This window comes from Melospiza melodia, chromosome Z (genome assembly GCF_035770615.1).
Source record: "Melospiza melodia melodia isolate bMelMel2 chromosome Z, bMelMel2.pri, whole genome shotgun sequence".
NCBI classification, from domain to species: Eukaryota; Metazoa; Chordata; class Aves; order Passeriformes; family Passerellidae; genus Melospiza; species Melospiza melodia.
The window spans coordinates 61,807,185-61,822,629 of NC_086226.1; the positions used below are offsets into that span (position 1 = coordinate 61,807,185).

The following is a 15,445-nucleotide window of genomic DNA, read 5'->3' on the forward strand; positions in this document are numbered from 1 at the left end:
AAACATTGCTGAAGATCAGGTAACAGTTTGTATGGAAAATGGCCAGAAATTGAGTCTTCACCCAGCTGCACCAGTGTTGCGCTGTTTTGCCCAGGATACCTGGGATATGTGGGAGAGAGGAGTGGTCACATTACACAGCATTTGTCATGTCTGGATATGGGGTTTGGGTCTGCATAAAAATGAATCTTGGGGCTTGGGGAGAAAACAATGCTGATTTTGAGGTTTTGTTGCATTTTTCTCCCTTATTTTCTGTTCCTAATCCAAACAGTCCCCAAGCAGCTATTCCATCAAAAGTCTACTGTGACTTCTATTAAGGGGAATGCCTTTTCTTCCTGAGCTCTATTGCCCTCCCACATCCCACGTGCCTGCCTGAGAGTGATTTTCTTGAATGTTAGTCCTGATGGACAACTCCCTGCCTAGACATCCAGTTTTACAGTATTTCACATCACACCTCATAAGAAGGGGTGCAGTACAAGCATTCTGCTAGGCAGAGTGCCTGCATGATGATGTGAAGGACCCTCTGTACCTTTCTCTGATTCACTTGGACTCAGTATTGGGGGTGAAGGACCATTCATGTCAGTGGTTTCTAACATGATACTACAGTTTAACAGTTAAGCCACGTCAGTCAATATTAATTCAATGCCTGGGGTGGCTGAGTGTAAAATGACCAGAGTTCTGTGAATTCACATCCCATCCTACTAACTAGCTTCCCCACATGGAAAGTCAAATGTGTAGAGATTTGCCTGAGATCTTTTTTGATTGTTAGGCTTATCTGTTTTGGTGATTGCAGAAAAGTTTTTTCACTGTTTTTCATCTAATTCCATGTGATGACCAACTCACAGTGAAATTGCTGAACAAGAGCTAAAACAGGAAAAAAAGGAAGTATTTTTCTCTCTCAATTTGTGCCTAAAACTGAGGTGACTTTTTTGGGATGTGATGACCATTTACTCAAATGTAACTCATAAAGTCACTCCTAGTACTTGCTTGTTTAGTGATCCTGTTGAGTCTGAATTCAAAACATTTTTTAATAAAATTTCTGCTTTTCTCCTCTCTCACTAGGGGTCTGTTAGTTTCCCCTAATGCCAAGTCCTTGTCTTTTTCTGTATTTTGATCTTTATCTATCACTCTGCAGAATAATCAGTAAGATAACTAATACATTAGATAACATATTATTTTCTTACCTAAAATCAAAACTGTAAGAATATATATTGTTCTTGTAGACATAGAATATCCTCAGAACTTGGGAAACTGAGTTATCAAATTGAAATTAAGGTCTATGCTTAATTATGAATAAGGGTGTCATAAGAGTTAGAAACCAGTGACAAATTTTCTCCTTTTTTTTTTTTTTTCCTTCTTTCTGGAGAACGAATGATGTATAAGAAAAGAAAAAGATGTTTAAAACCTCTTGTTTAAATTCAGTGCTTCCTCTGATTACTTAAAGAATATTTTGATTGGGGAAACAAGTCATGAGGATAAACAGCTGTCAAACATCTCAGTACTGTCAAAACCAATGCCATCCCCTGAGCACTGATAATATTAAGGAATTCAATTTAAAACTTTTTTTTTTTTTTTTTAATCTACTGGGAAAGGCTAGGATGAAAATATTGTGAGAAAGAGGGTACCTGGCTCTGGAGCTATTTGCCTTTCTCAGTGTGGAAACCTTGGCTTCCATGACTGCATTCTGTGTTTGGTGCATGTTCAGTCTACCCTGGATGGGCCTGCAGAGGCTACAGATGGAGGTGCCTTGCACTGCCAGACGAGACAATCACTTTGTTGGTGATTTGCTGGATTTAGATCCTCTTCTATTCTCTCTCAACTCGTGTCAGAGTTGTTGCTGAGAATCCCTGAACACACAGTGTGTGCTCACTTCCTCCATTGCAAATATTGTTCTATGGGCTTCATGAAAACACAAATTTGATGCTGCTTTTCCTCAATCCTTGATCTGTTAGTTTACTACTGGAAATTCATGAAGCTCCTGGAATAAGCAGTATGTAAAAAGATCAGACCTGGGAATACCGTCTTGCAAAGTTCAAAGCGTCCCCTAAATTCTTTCCAGAAACAGTGATTAAAATGGAAAAATATGGTAGACTTTCAGTGTAATTGTACTGCTGGGGTTTTTTATCATGTTTTTCAGCCATTGGGTTTTATGACATCTTTCAGTAGCCAGATACAGATTATGAATCAGTTAATACTCTGAAAACAGAATGCTTATCATCTACAAAGAATTTTGCTCTATTGATTGTTTCCATTTCCCCTAACAGTAATGGTGTCTGGCTTGGTTACTTCCTACATAGAATTCCCTTTGCAGCCAGAAGGGGGACTCAGGATATTAAATTTCAGCAGATGCGGTGAACTTGTCCTTTATGTTCTTTTTTTCTGAACATTGCTTCCTGATACTGTTCTGATTCTTCCTTGGCTTTTCCATCAATCTTTATGGCTGTCATTGTCATAGCTTTCACTATTATGTACTTAGCAGTGTGAGACAAACCTTGCAGAAGGAAATACTGAAATGGACATTTGGACATGTCTGGAATCAGGTTCCAGTCCATCAGGAGGTGGTTTGGTGTATCACTTCTTCGTCTGTTTATCATAGGAGTTTCCAGCCCATGTGTTGCTGCATCTCCCCAGGGGTATATCTTCCCTTCAGTGTGTCAGCAGGATCCTGGACTGTAATTAATAAGGGTGTTTTATTGGCTGTTGTGATATCCAAGCATAAGAGTGTGTGGGACCCAAGAGAGTCCTGGTCTGCTCTATGGATTTCAGACCATAGTCTAGCTCATGACGAAAGAGAATAAATGAGCATCTTTAAGCAGAGCTGTGCATGTTGCTTCATGTGCAGTGGAACAAGCTGTGAGAGAATAGCCAGAAGTTTAAAAGAAATTACAAAACAAACCAAAAAGCCAACCAAAAATAACAACAACAACAAAACAATCTGTAGAAAAGACAAAGTTTGTTCATACATTATTTTAGGTAAACAGCAGACTCAGTTTTTCACAATAGCAAAGAGTGAACCCTACCTGCCACCAGGTTTCTTGTGAGACAGCCCTGTTATCTGTTGTCATGTCACCTTACTGGACTGAGTCTTACAGGAAACTTATTACACCTGGTAGTTCTCCTGCTGGGATTGCATAAGTTTCCCTCATAAACCCCTGTGTTTTGAAACCCCTTTGGGATCAAAGTTTTATCTCTGATTTTTTTTTTGTAATATTAGTTTCATTCTCATGTCTTCTAGAAAATGTGGACAAAAGAGATGACTGACAACCCCCTAGAGTTCAGCACAGTTGGGGAGAAAGTTATGCGTTCTAACTGTTGTGTGCGATTTCCAGTGAAAATCTAGATTGTAATTTGACATGATACCATCTTTTTAGGATAAAGTGGTTTTGTTTGGTTAATGAAAGACTGGTCTGTGGGGGATTTTTTGTTTTGTTGTTGTGGGTTTGTTAGTTCGTTGCTCGGGGAGTTGCATTTTTCTGCTTTTTTTTCCTCTGTTCTCTTTTTTCTCCTTTCTCTTTTTCCTGTCCTTTTTCCTTTTTCTCTTTATCATTTTTTCTTTTCCCTTTGTATCTTTTTCATTTTTCCTTTCTCTCTTTTTCCTTTTTATTTTTTTCTCTTATTTTCTTTTGGCTTTTTTAAAGATTAGTTAAAGAAAGAAAAGACTGGCACTGTGTAAAAATTGGTTTGAACACTATGCAGATAGTCCCTAAGAGAGATTTGAACCTGTTTTCATTCTTGATCTCATCTAGCCTAGGGAAGCATCCTTCCTGTGCCTGATAAGGAGCAGCCCCTCCTCTTAACAGATTTTGAAGTTATTTACTTCAGAGAGCTTCAGAGAGGCACAGGGGCCACATTTGATGAGGCTGGAGAATTTATTTTATTTCTGATTCTCCAAGAAAGAGGTAAGCAATCTGCCAGGCTGCTGCAGCATGACACCAACACCACAGGGTGAGAGCCCTCTGGCTTTTCCTAACTTGGACTTTTTCCTGAGCAGTTGTCTCAGGGTACTCTTGTGTGAGATTTTCTATTCTGTTAATATAGTAGGGATTATGTAGATGGCTGCCTTCCTTGGAGCTCACCTGTCCAAACCTGTACAGAGCTGGCTTGAGGTCTGGCGTGAGTCTGTGAAAGCAGCTTTGCTGCAGATTGGTTTGCAGTGGTTCTGTTAGTGCTCTTCAGTATTTCCTGAGCAGTAAAAAAAGCACATTTTATGCTGCATGCTTTGTGTATGCAGTCCACATGATTTATGACTGAAGTTGGTGCCTTGGATAGGAAGTAAAAGCAAAGGAAAAGTTTCCTGTTGCACAAATTACAACAAACTGAAACTTCTGGTAGATATTATATGGAACAGATAAATCGCAGAAGATGATACACAAAAATCTCCAACTCAGTAGTAGGAAAATGATCATATTGTACTCAAGGCTATTTTCCCTGAGAATTAAATAAAATGGAAGCTAAGAAAAGTTTGGGACATTGCTCTGATTAGTCCTTTTGTGCAGAAGTTTATGATGATGTCTTTCTACCCTGGATGTTGAATGCATGCAAGAGTGTTGGCACACAAAAACAAAAAGTTGTTGTCATTAAAGTTAGATTTCTTAATGCTATTGAGGCAGACAGAGCATTGCCTCTAGAAAGACCTGTTAGGACTAATTTAATCCAGAAGCTAAGCTTCTGATTCAACTTAATTTATTAAGGAATTGATTTTAATGTGATTTTAATCATAGATCAGCTTTAAATCGGTTTAAATGTGTTCACAGTGAGACTTTGCATCGGCCTAAATATAATTGATTAATGTTTTAATTAGATCGCTGCAAATTTGGATATAGATAAGGTCTCTATATTTTCCTTCAGTGAAACTGTAGTACATTCCTCCATCTTTTGGGGTGAAAGTCTAGCTGTAACGAATCAATGACAAAGCATTTTATTTTCACAGGGCCTGAATTTTACCTTAGTTCTGTGCTGGGCCTTCGGTTCTTATAATATAGTAAGTAAAGCCCTGGATACCGGAAAATTGATATAATCAATTTTCTGGGTGTGATTTTATCCAAAACAGTTACACAGAGAAACCACTAGTAAGTTTAAAAAATGTAGTGGGGGAAGGGAGTTTTACTTGATTTACCATGTCTTTATTCTTTTTGCTAGCAGGCTGTTCAGAATTTATGTGGAATTTATTCTCCAACTCCTTTTTAGCTAAAATTTACCATATAAATGCTGTTCTGCTGATGGAGCCTCTAGACTGGGGAATAGGCTTGGCAAATGATACATGTTGCTTACTGCCCTTCATATATTTGAGCTGGCCCACAAGGTTCACTGGTGGCTTCTACATAAGGAATATCATTGTTCTACAATAAAATCTGTAATTCCTCCTTGACAGTAGCTACTGGTGGCCACGATCACAGGGGTTGGAGTGTTACTTAATTACCAACTGTTTCTTGCATGCTTTAGTCTTTTTCAAGTACTCCTAGATTTTGAGGCGGTTGAGAGATCTTGAGGAAAGGCTGAACTGGCAGCATGGACTGCGTTGTTGTGGACAGAAGCCCCAGGCTGGACTTGATGGTCTGGAGATCTGTGTCACAGTTTTTCTGTATTTGTGTGAAGGTTCCACTCCTATTTGGATCACTTCCTACCATTCACACACATTTCTCAATATGCAATTCCAGCACCTCCTGGTGCTGGAATATACTTTAAAAAGACATATAATTTTCCCAATATAATTTTTTAACTTTTACTTAGAGTCCAAAACCATTTCAGAGTGCATAATTTGTCTTGTCCCTCCTCAAGTGATGGCTGCACCACAGCATGTATCTGCACTTTACTTATCATGTGGTTATGGATTTTTTGGAGGTTGGCCTTTAAAAGGATGTCTAATCTTGTATAATAATTTAGCTAATGGGGAGATTTCCAATTATGTATTTTTGCAAGCTGTTCCCAATTGCAAGTATTTTGCAGCATTTGTAAGAATTCTGTTCAAGTTCTCATTTGTCTGAAGATAGCATGTACATTTTCAAACAGTTGTGGCATAAATGCTTCCTTTTCACTGCAGTTTCCATTTCTGATTTGCCACAACTGCAGAGTATAAATTGAAGTTCAAGTATGTTGGAAGTAAGTTATGTTGAAGGATACATGATGAAATCTCTCTGCCTGCTGTGCAGGTCCATAATGTTAAATGCCATGTTTAAATTTTTGCTGGGCTGGGTTTGAGTTCATGATTTTTCTTACAATGCCCAGGTGTATCCAGTTCCCTGACTCCTGAAATGTGGCAAATGGCTTTCTGTCTCATTGGCTAAAGGGTTTGCACTCCTCCTGATAACAAACACAAACAAACAAACAAAAAACCCACAAAAAACTCAAAACAAAATTAAAAAAAAAAAGAGTAAAAAAAATTTCCAACAGGTTCTTCCAAGCGATGGCCACTTTGTCAGCTTCAGTGACCTGGACTAGTTGTGCTGTGTCCCTGGGGAAAAACACATACTTTTGCTTTGGGTGTGTCGCTTCTGGAATTGTCAAACCTCATGATTTTTCCTTTAGTGTGCAGGTACAAAAGCAGTCATATTTCAAATTGAGTAGAGGGCAGGGAACATTGAATTTTCAGTTGTTATATAGCTGGGGTGGGGCTGGCAAGTCATCTGCTCTATCTGTGATCAACGCCAGAAGAAAATTATTAGAAAGTCTTTGAGATTGCAGTGGAAGAACTACTGTTGCTTTCCAGCCTGTGCAGTCTTCTAGTATACAGATGTTTTTGTAGGCCTATATCTTTCTACAGCCTGTGCTGAGCACCCACACAAGTCCTAGAAAGGGAGTATTGCTAGGAGAGCTGACCATAAAGAATTTAAATGAGAGGAGGGGAAGGAAAGTGACGAATGAGGAACCATACCCACCCACAGTGTTAAGTTTGACTTGTGCTTAAGCAAATCAATGTCTTGAAAGTTTCAAAATTCTTCACACTGCTGTAAATATTATATGCAGCCAGTAATGCAACAACTTCTTCATTTTGATGCTCCAATTAATCTTGGTTTTCCCAAATTCATTTCTGTGATTTTATTTTCTTTCTGTTCATGTCAAGCAAGCCAGCAGACAGGTTTCAGCTTAGGTTTTCCACCTTCCCACCCCAAAACTTCAATATAGATGAGCGGTTCTTTGTGTAGAGGAACAAGGGCGAACAAATGAACGTCCTAAACCTCCAGTTGTGTCTTGGGATAACCAGACGTTTTCTCATTAATTTGTGAAAAGTGTTGGCCTCTGTGTGAACTTAGTGAGAGGGAGATTGTTTTGGTCTTTGGGGAGTCAATTGTTTTGGGGAATTCCATTTTGTTTCTTCCTGTATGCTAATTATTCATTCCAGTGGTTATATCCCTAAACTCAGATTACTCATGTGTCCTTATTAGTGGTGGCAGTGACTAGCTCTGTGAACCCATACAGGAGAAGTTGGTTAGTGGTGACCTATTAAGGTAACCTTCATTCCACATTCTGGGTATTGCCTTCTGACCACCATTTCCATGTATTTCACCTGTCTTGGCACTCCCTACTCCCTGTATTTTCTCATTTTTTAGTAAGATATCCTTGTGGACAGCAGGTCCTTCTGGCTTTCTTGTTCAACATGGAAAACTATTTTAATACTGGGAAAGCTTATGTGCATACAGTGGCCATAATATTGTCTGATGTTATTGAAATTCTGCTTGATGCTGGGTGTTTCTCCTATACATATATGATTGAGCTGTCACTGTTGGAGTAGGGACAATGTGCCTTACTCAATGAGAAAGACCTCTGACCAGGGATTTAAAAGTGTGCTGGCCGTGTTGCTGGATGTGTATTGTTACTACTTCTGTTAAGTCTTCTACAGCCTCAGGAGGAGGAGGAGGATTTTTAGACATGTGAAAGCCTTCCATGGGTAGATTTACACTGGGCAATTTATTGGCTGAGTCATGGTACACTTTGGGAAGTGGAACTATTGCAGAATCCGAAAATGCTGCAAAGCCAAGAGAACAGTGTAAGCCAGAAGCAAAAATGGGTGACTAGGATCAGAAGAAAGCAATGACTCATGTGACGGAGCGAAGGGAGGCAAGCACATCCGATGATCAGCAAGTCTGAAATTTATTGATCCGGCTTACATGCTTTTATAGTAGTGTTAATTAAGCTCATACATATTGCAAAAGCTAAGCTCATCATTAGCTACAGATTAAATGTCAACTCCTTTTTTGTAGCTACATTCTCAAGATGCTTTGTAGTTTTCTGTCGAGACTAGTACCTGTTTATACATCTTGCTGTTGTTGTCTTACTACCTGCTCAAGAGCACAGTGTTGTTGTTTTCTAGTTACTCACTCAAGAGCACGGCGTTGTTTTCTCGTAAAGAAAAGGCTGAGAACTTACTGCTTACAGCTGCATTTTTACTGCTTAACCAGCTGCATATGATCATAGCCTTTTCCCTCAAGCCACGTCTGCACAAAACTCTCCACACTCATGTCCTTTGCATGTGAGAATCCCAGCTTTGCTGGAACAGTGTGAAGAGAAAGAGCTTGATGGACAAATGCTGAAAGGGTGGAGAAGCAGCTGGAGGCCTGAGATAAAAACACGAGTTACAAAGTATAGTGCATAGGATTTGCAAAGCTTACAGGATTTGACACACAGAAATCTCTGTGTTTTCTGGTGATGTCAAAACAGGAGTAGACCAGAGAATATGAAATGTGAGAGGGAGAGGAGGAGATGGCCACAGCGGTTCTGAGACCCTGAAGCCTGAGAGGCTGAAGCTCTAAGGAAGCTATTTTAAAAAAGTAAATTCTACCAAAAAGAGAAAAAAAAAGGGGAAAAAAAAAAGGGACTTGCCAAAGAACTGGATTTTCATCATTAATGTAGAGAAATAGCTTCTGAATTTATACCATTTGTTTGGTTTTTCTTCCCAACATTATCTTAGGGCATACCATTGTAGCTACACAAGTACCATAGCGGAGTCCCAAAGTTTAAATTTTCCATGCTTCTCAGTCCAGTGGTCTGCTGAACCTTACAGCTCTGGCCATAAAGTGAAGGCTGAGACCCAGACAAGTTAACAGTGTAGTTGCAGCCTTTGCTTTTATGTGGTTCTATGAGCTGCACTGCCCTCTGTTTAATGAGTCACTGAATGACTTTTTTTCAAGAAAAAGTAGAAATTAGTGCTTAACATTCTTACACTGGAGAGCAAACAAGAGAAGAGATATATGTATGGTATGGCAAACTGCCACATCATTCCTTCTTTCATCTCACTTCAAGGCACACAACCGGAGTCAAACTTTTTTTAAATCTGCAGTCCTGAAATTCAGCTCCTAAATTGAAAGTGGCTTCATGTGAAAAAAATCAAAAAATACCAAGTACCTGCAAATCCCCTTGAAGTCCAAGGGACTTACCCTGCCCAGAGTTTCTGTGTTTGGCTTACTTTAATTTTAGTGTTCAAGTAAAGATTCTGGAGTCCCCGTTTATGCACTTAGGTATGTAAAATATGGACCTGCAGATTCTTCCATGAACTTTACAAGCTGTTTTCACTGAATCTCTTTTTGGATATCAACTATATTTGTTTTACACTGTCCCACATTTTCAGTCTGTGTGATCAGGTGTTTGTATTGACAGTGTCTAACAGGATAATCAAAGCTTACCAGGGATGCAGCCAGTTGGAGTAGCTGAAGCACTGAGAATCAGAGGAGAGAGTATTTAATGTGATCAGGCAGCGTGTTCCTGCAGACACGATCATCAGTAAATAAATTAGGTGTTGACCTTTAAATCATAATCTTTAGGTTAGACACTTGCTCACACCCAGCTTCCCTTGCAAAACCTACATTTTGCTTTGAACACAATTCTCTGTCTCTGAGGAGGCCTAAGTTCAGAAACTGATATCTTGAGTGTCTGCAGGAGAATGGACGGCCTGTCATTATCATGTTACACTGAATAAATGGATGCTCTCAGGCTTTCCTCCTGGACACAATACTTCTAGACATGCTGCTTTGTCACTACCATCCTTTTTCACTCTACTGGAGATGCTTTTTGCTTATTGAGTGGAAGGAGGGGGTGGGGGCAGGAGAGAGACCTACTCTTTGTGCATAGTAATTCTTCCATGTGCCCATTTTCAGTGTCCTGTTGAAAATCCTGCCTTCCCGAGGCCATGTTATGAATTGGCCCGTGGTACTCTCATTGGCAGGGTTTACTGGGCTTGTGACAGAGAGAATGCAGAGGAGATTTACCCAAGCTCCCAGAGCAGCTTCATGGCTAGGGATAAATATCCATGAACACTGGCATGACACAGCATGCACTTGAAAGCATCTCATGCCAAATAACAAATATGTTTGGTAGAGATCTGTGGGTTTGTTGGTGCAGCATTACTTTGACAGGACCAAGTGAGACTTCAGTACCATCATACCTAAACCTGGTTGTCAGATTAGCAGCTGTCTTTGTGACTGGCTTTTGGGAGTAGTTACTTTGATTTATAGAGGCATTTGCTGCTTCCATGCTGTTCCAGCGCTTAAAGAGCACAGCTATAGCGCTATTTCTCTCTATTTCTCTTATTTCTTGGCTCCTGACCATGTTGCTAGCCATTCCTTTGGTACTCACCTTTATTTTGGCTTTTGCAATACCTGAAATTTCTGTAAAGATTTCATTTTAGCATCACTAGAAAGAATTATATTCTGTGGATGTTGATTTTATGTGTAGTTCAAGATAAATGTCAGGTTTGCATTTTTCTTTTTGCTCTTGTCTGTGCAGACACAAGTATACAAATATCAAGACCCAGACCTGAAATGCATCTGACAGTATTTTCAAAATAATTCAGAATTTCTCATTAAGTAGCCAAATCATTTGTTTGGATTTTCACTGAACACGAGTCCTTCAGCTGGTGTTCAGTTACTCTGGTATTTTGGAGAGCTGGGTGTTCTATCATTTCGCACAGAGTTTTGTCTTGTAGGTAATCTGCACAGAGACTTCCTGCAGAGATGTTTGCAGGAAAAAGTCCAATTTTGAAAAGTGTTAAGAATTCAAATGTTGCCTGAGAGAATTAAAGGAGAATTAAAACCAAGAGAAGCAACACAAATTTTTGTGGGTTTTAATTATTTATTTGTTTGTGGATTTTCGTTGCTGTGTGGCTTGGTGGTTTTGTTTATTTGTTTGGTTAGGGTTTGGGGGGCTTTGCAGTGAGGCTTTTTGTCTGAGCGGGAGCAGTGTGCATTTTAAAGTGCAGCTTATATGTTTAGAAAACCTGATGGTTTTCTGACCTGATGGTAAGTCTGACCTTGATTATAATCTCATATGCAAGGGGAGAAGGCTTTTGGAAATAATGTAATTTGTCCTGCATTACTTCCCTGCCTTGAGCATTGTACAGGGGGAAAAAAAAAGAAAATTAAAAAAACAGAAAAGAAAAAAAGACAGTAAGTCTGAGGCCAAAGCAATGGATGTTATTGCTTTGGCTTCTATTACCCCTCACCAAGCTGTTTGTCACAATTCTGTGCAGCAAACTCTGCACATGTGCCTACTGGCAAGCATGCCTAATACATTCCTGTGCTTAGGCTCTCAAAAGGCTTTGTGCCTTCCTAGGGAAAGAAAAGACAGGGAAATAAAAACAACCACTCATGGAATTTCAGCTGAGTGTGGTTGTGTGATAATATTTTGCAGGTTTCCTGTTTAATTTGTTCAATGTGTTGAGCTTCCATGCAGATTAACTATACAATCAAGCTCTGAAAGTGAGGAGATTGATGTTCTTTGCCAAACTCGCAAGTCCAGGGAGAAGAAGTTATCTGCACTTTACATTATCAGTGAGTCTTTTGCAGAGAGAATATGGAAATTTGTGTTCTTTATCTGCAATGATATTATGCAGGCCAGCAGACATGGGTTTCTGAAAAAAATTGCTAACAAAATGACAGCTATTCAAGCCATGTTAATAAGGAAAGATCTAACACCTTGCTTGCTTTTGCCTGTTAAACCCTTCCAACTGTGTGTGGCTTTGCTGACACAACTGCTCCACAGCTTTGTGTTCTCTCGCTGTTATCACCCTTGCTGCTTTCTTAGAAAGTCTGTCAAAGCAGGGGAGGTCCATGGGTCACAGAGAGACATCTTGACTGGGTAGTGTGAGAAGCCTGGGTGCCTCTCTGTGTCCCTAATTGACTCTTAAATGTGAGGCCCTACTACATTTTGGCACAAGGAATACAGATAAAGTAGATGCCCCACCAGATCTTTAATTCAAGCAGTTCCTCTTTCTGGGTAATTCCACACTTAGTTTATGCAGTTTCTCTTCAGGATTTGTCTGTTCTTGTTTGCTCCTTTGTCATTTTGTGATGGATGGCATGTGTAACACCTCTGCTGGTGCCATACCAGAGCTGCTCACAAAGGCGCTGCTCAAATAGTGACCTGTAGGAAATGCTGTGAGGCTCCCTTCCATTTTCATTTTAACTGAGTCCTTGTGTCCCCAGTGGCACTTCAACATGTAGGAAATGCAGTAAGTGTTTTTGTTGCCCTTCCTGCCTCATTCCTGCCTGCCATGGGCAGTCTCACACAATGGGCAGAAACCTCGCTGGCGGCAGGAGCGGTCCTGCTGCGTGACAGGCACAGCAAGGAGAAGAGGAAGGGAGCCAAGCTGGCAGGAGATGCTGAGGGGACAAAGAGGGAAGGGGTGAAGAGGCAAGGGGAGAGTGGTATCAGGAAGAGCAATGTCTAGTTATAATTATAAGCATTTTTGTCTCTTCTAAAAGCATTTTTGCCCTGCAGACAAAGTTCTGTCTTGCCAGCACCATAGAATTGGCACAGACTGTGATGGAACTCAGCTACCTCTTGCAACAGTTGAAGCTGTAGCTGATCTTGATCCAAGTGTACAATGCTGTAGTTTTATCAGCACAAGCTTTCTTATATGCCTGGCAGGTCTGATTAACTTTTGCAAACTGTAACTGAAAGGAAACAAACATCGTGTAAATGAAAAGAATAAAAAAAACTCCAAGAAACAATCTCTTTTCTGTCATGTCTGTGAACAGCTTTTACGATTTTCCCTGGAGAGCCTGCATGCTTGGACAGTGAGTTACTGTGAATTAGTGAGGGTCACTGCCATTGATTAAATCCTCTTTTATGTTTCCCGGTAACTCCTGAATTATGGCAAGAGTTGAGCATATTAATTTAACGCTTTTCTTTTTTTTTCACTGACAGCTCGGATGGAGGAAAAAATCTGCAAGTCATTTTGAGCAGATAATACTGAATTAAAATAAAAATCAGGAACAAAATGGCATCTCTCTTTTATTCCCAGTTTCACATTGCTATGTTGAAGGATCAGGCAATAACTAGTTGAAGTCCTTAGCCCAAAAATTTTCATCCTTGCAGTTGTGGTGATGCTTTTAATTTATGCAAGATACAGACTAGGACTATTACAAGTGAAAGATGGTAAAATAAGGAATAATGCCTTTGTATTTCAAACCTCTGCATCTCCTTTTCTTACATAGTGACAAAAGACTATAAATTTAACTCTTCAATGACAGAATGAAGCTATTAGCACAAGCCTCAGTAGTAAGGCTCTTACTTAATGCTAATTGTTTTTCTTGGAAATTTTAAACATTATTAACCTAAAATTTTATGTTCAGACAATATTTACATATGTTCTTATATAAATGTATATGTATATATATATATATATAAACACACACTTATAAAAGTGTATGTATTTATTTAAACATATTGGTTTCAGGATGGTGTGTGGGCACTTGTTTTTCTGAAATCAAAAGTTGTTTTCATAGTGTTTTGAGAACACACTGAAATTTCCAAAATTATTCAGGACAGTGGGAGAAAATGGAAACCAACATATGAGAAGATTTTCTTGTCATGAAATGCTGGGCCTTTACCTGATCCATCCCAGTGGAACCCTGACAGATGTGCCTGCCCTGTGTGTACCACATCCTTGGATGCCATTGCTAGAGAAGTCTCTCTCTCAGACATTTTGTTGATGTCTAGAACACCTTCTGCCAGAAAACTTGTTGTCCACACCCGCAGAGGTGCATGGACAAAGTTGTCACCTTCCTGTTAATCAGGAGTTTTTTAATTATGGAAGACTTGTCCATTTTCTGTTCTCTGCTGGTGTCACAGCAGGTATCACCTCATTTGGTCAGTCACTGCAGACCACATTTTCCCAAACACCACCGTTTATGCTGCTCTGGGCTCAGTTCCAGGAAATTAAAAGTTTCCCTCTGCTTTCCTGGGGTGAGAAAGGCTGCCTTACATGAGGGATAGGCCATGCTGCTGCCTTCAGCAGTCACCCACTTATTGGACATGTGCATATCAGTCCTTTATTTGGGCTTCTCATAATTATGATTACGATGGTGCTACTTGTTTTTTGTCTTACTGGAATAATAATTAGGTGCAACTGATGTCAGTAAGTCACCGCAAATATACAAGGAGCAGATACCAAAACATAGTCAAGAGTGTCCAGTTTCTTCGGATATTTTCTTGCACAGGGCTCTGTTGGAGACCCTTTGGTGTCTCTTTAAGTCTGCATGTTATGGAGAATTATTTGACCACAGTGGCCATTTGTGTCCTTGAACAATATTACAGCTGTCCAAGGCACAAAATGCCCTGCAGCTGGAGGCACTGCATGGCCATAGTGACTCCCTGGAGGCTCAGGCAGGGCACAGCTGAGCAAGGGTGGACTTAGGGGCTATCACCCACCAGCTGACCAGCTGCAGTACTCCATATTAGCCCTCCCCAGTTGTGTAGTAAAGGTGTTATGTTAAGCCTCAGGGAAAGCAAGTTCAGGTATAGGTGTTTTACCTATGCACTGGAGCACAGTAGTGGCTGATTTACAGCTAATGCACGGGGGTCAGATGAAGAGTAGCCTCTCACAGAAGGACTGCATCTTCTTGTGAAGCCTTTCCTCAAAGACCAGTAGCCACGTGGAATTTCAGAGGTCTATAACTTAGAAAGTCTGAAATGGCTGGAGGTTTACATGTAGAAGAAACGTTATTGCTATGACACGGTAGAAATTGAGATGCTTCAGCTGGAACCCTACAGTGTGTTGGCTGAGCCTTTTCAATGCAGTGTCCCCTTCTGGGTCCAAAATACCCTTAATTGATATTGATTCTGTTGATGGGCTTCCAGGCCTGTTGTCTTTTGCCTCAGGGAAAGGATATGACCAAGCTGAGGTTTGAGGTAGGCGTATAATGTGGGTTGTAATGTTTGGCTGGGACAAAAGCCTTTCCCTGACATGAGGGAGGCTGTAGAGCTTATATTTATGCTTTTAACTGCCTGTCAGATCAGTTGCACCTGGAGCCTTTGGGTAGTCCCTAACTCATAGCAATTGAAATTAGTAAAGCAGCAAGGTACCCTCCCTTTGCCTTTCTGTGTTACCAGTCAGAGGTGCCTGCCACAGTGTGCTGTCTTGTGCCTAGGTGCACACAATCAGATAATGCTGTTAGTGCTCCATGCTATATTCAGAACCAGCACTTTGGTTCTCACTGTGGCTTGCGAGTTGTAA

At 40.2% G+C, this 15,445-nt stretch overlaps 1 protein-coding gene across 3 annotated transcripts in view; it reads left to right on the forward strand.

Annotated features, from left to right (window-relative positions):
- The window catches only part of NRG1 (neuregulin 1), a 288,370-nt gene that overhangs the window by 126,325 nt on the left and 146,600 nt on the right, over positions 1–15,445 (forward strand). The window lies entirely within an intron of this gene.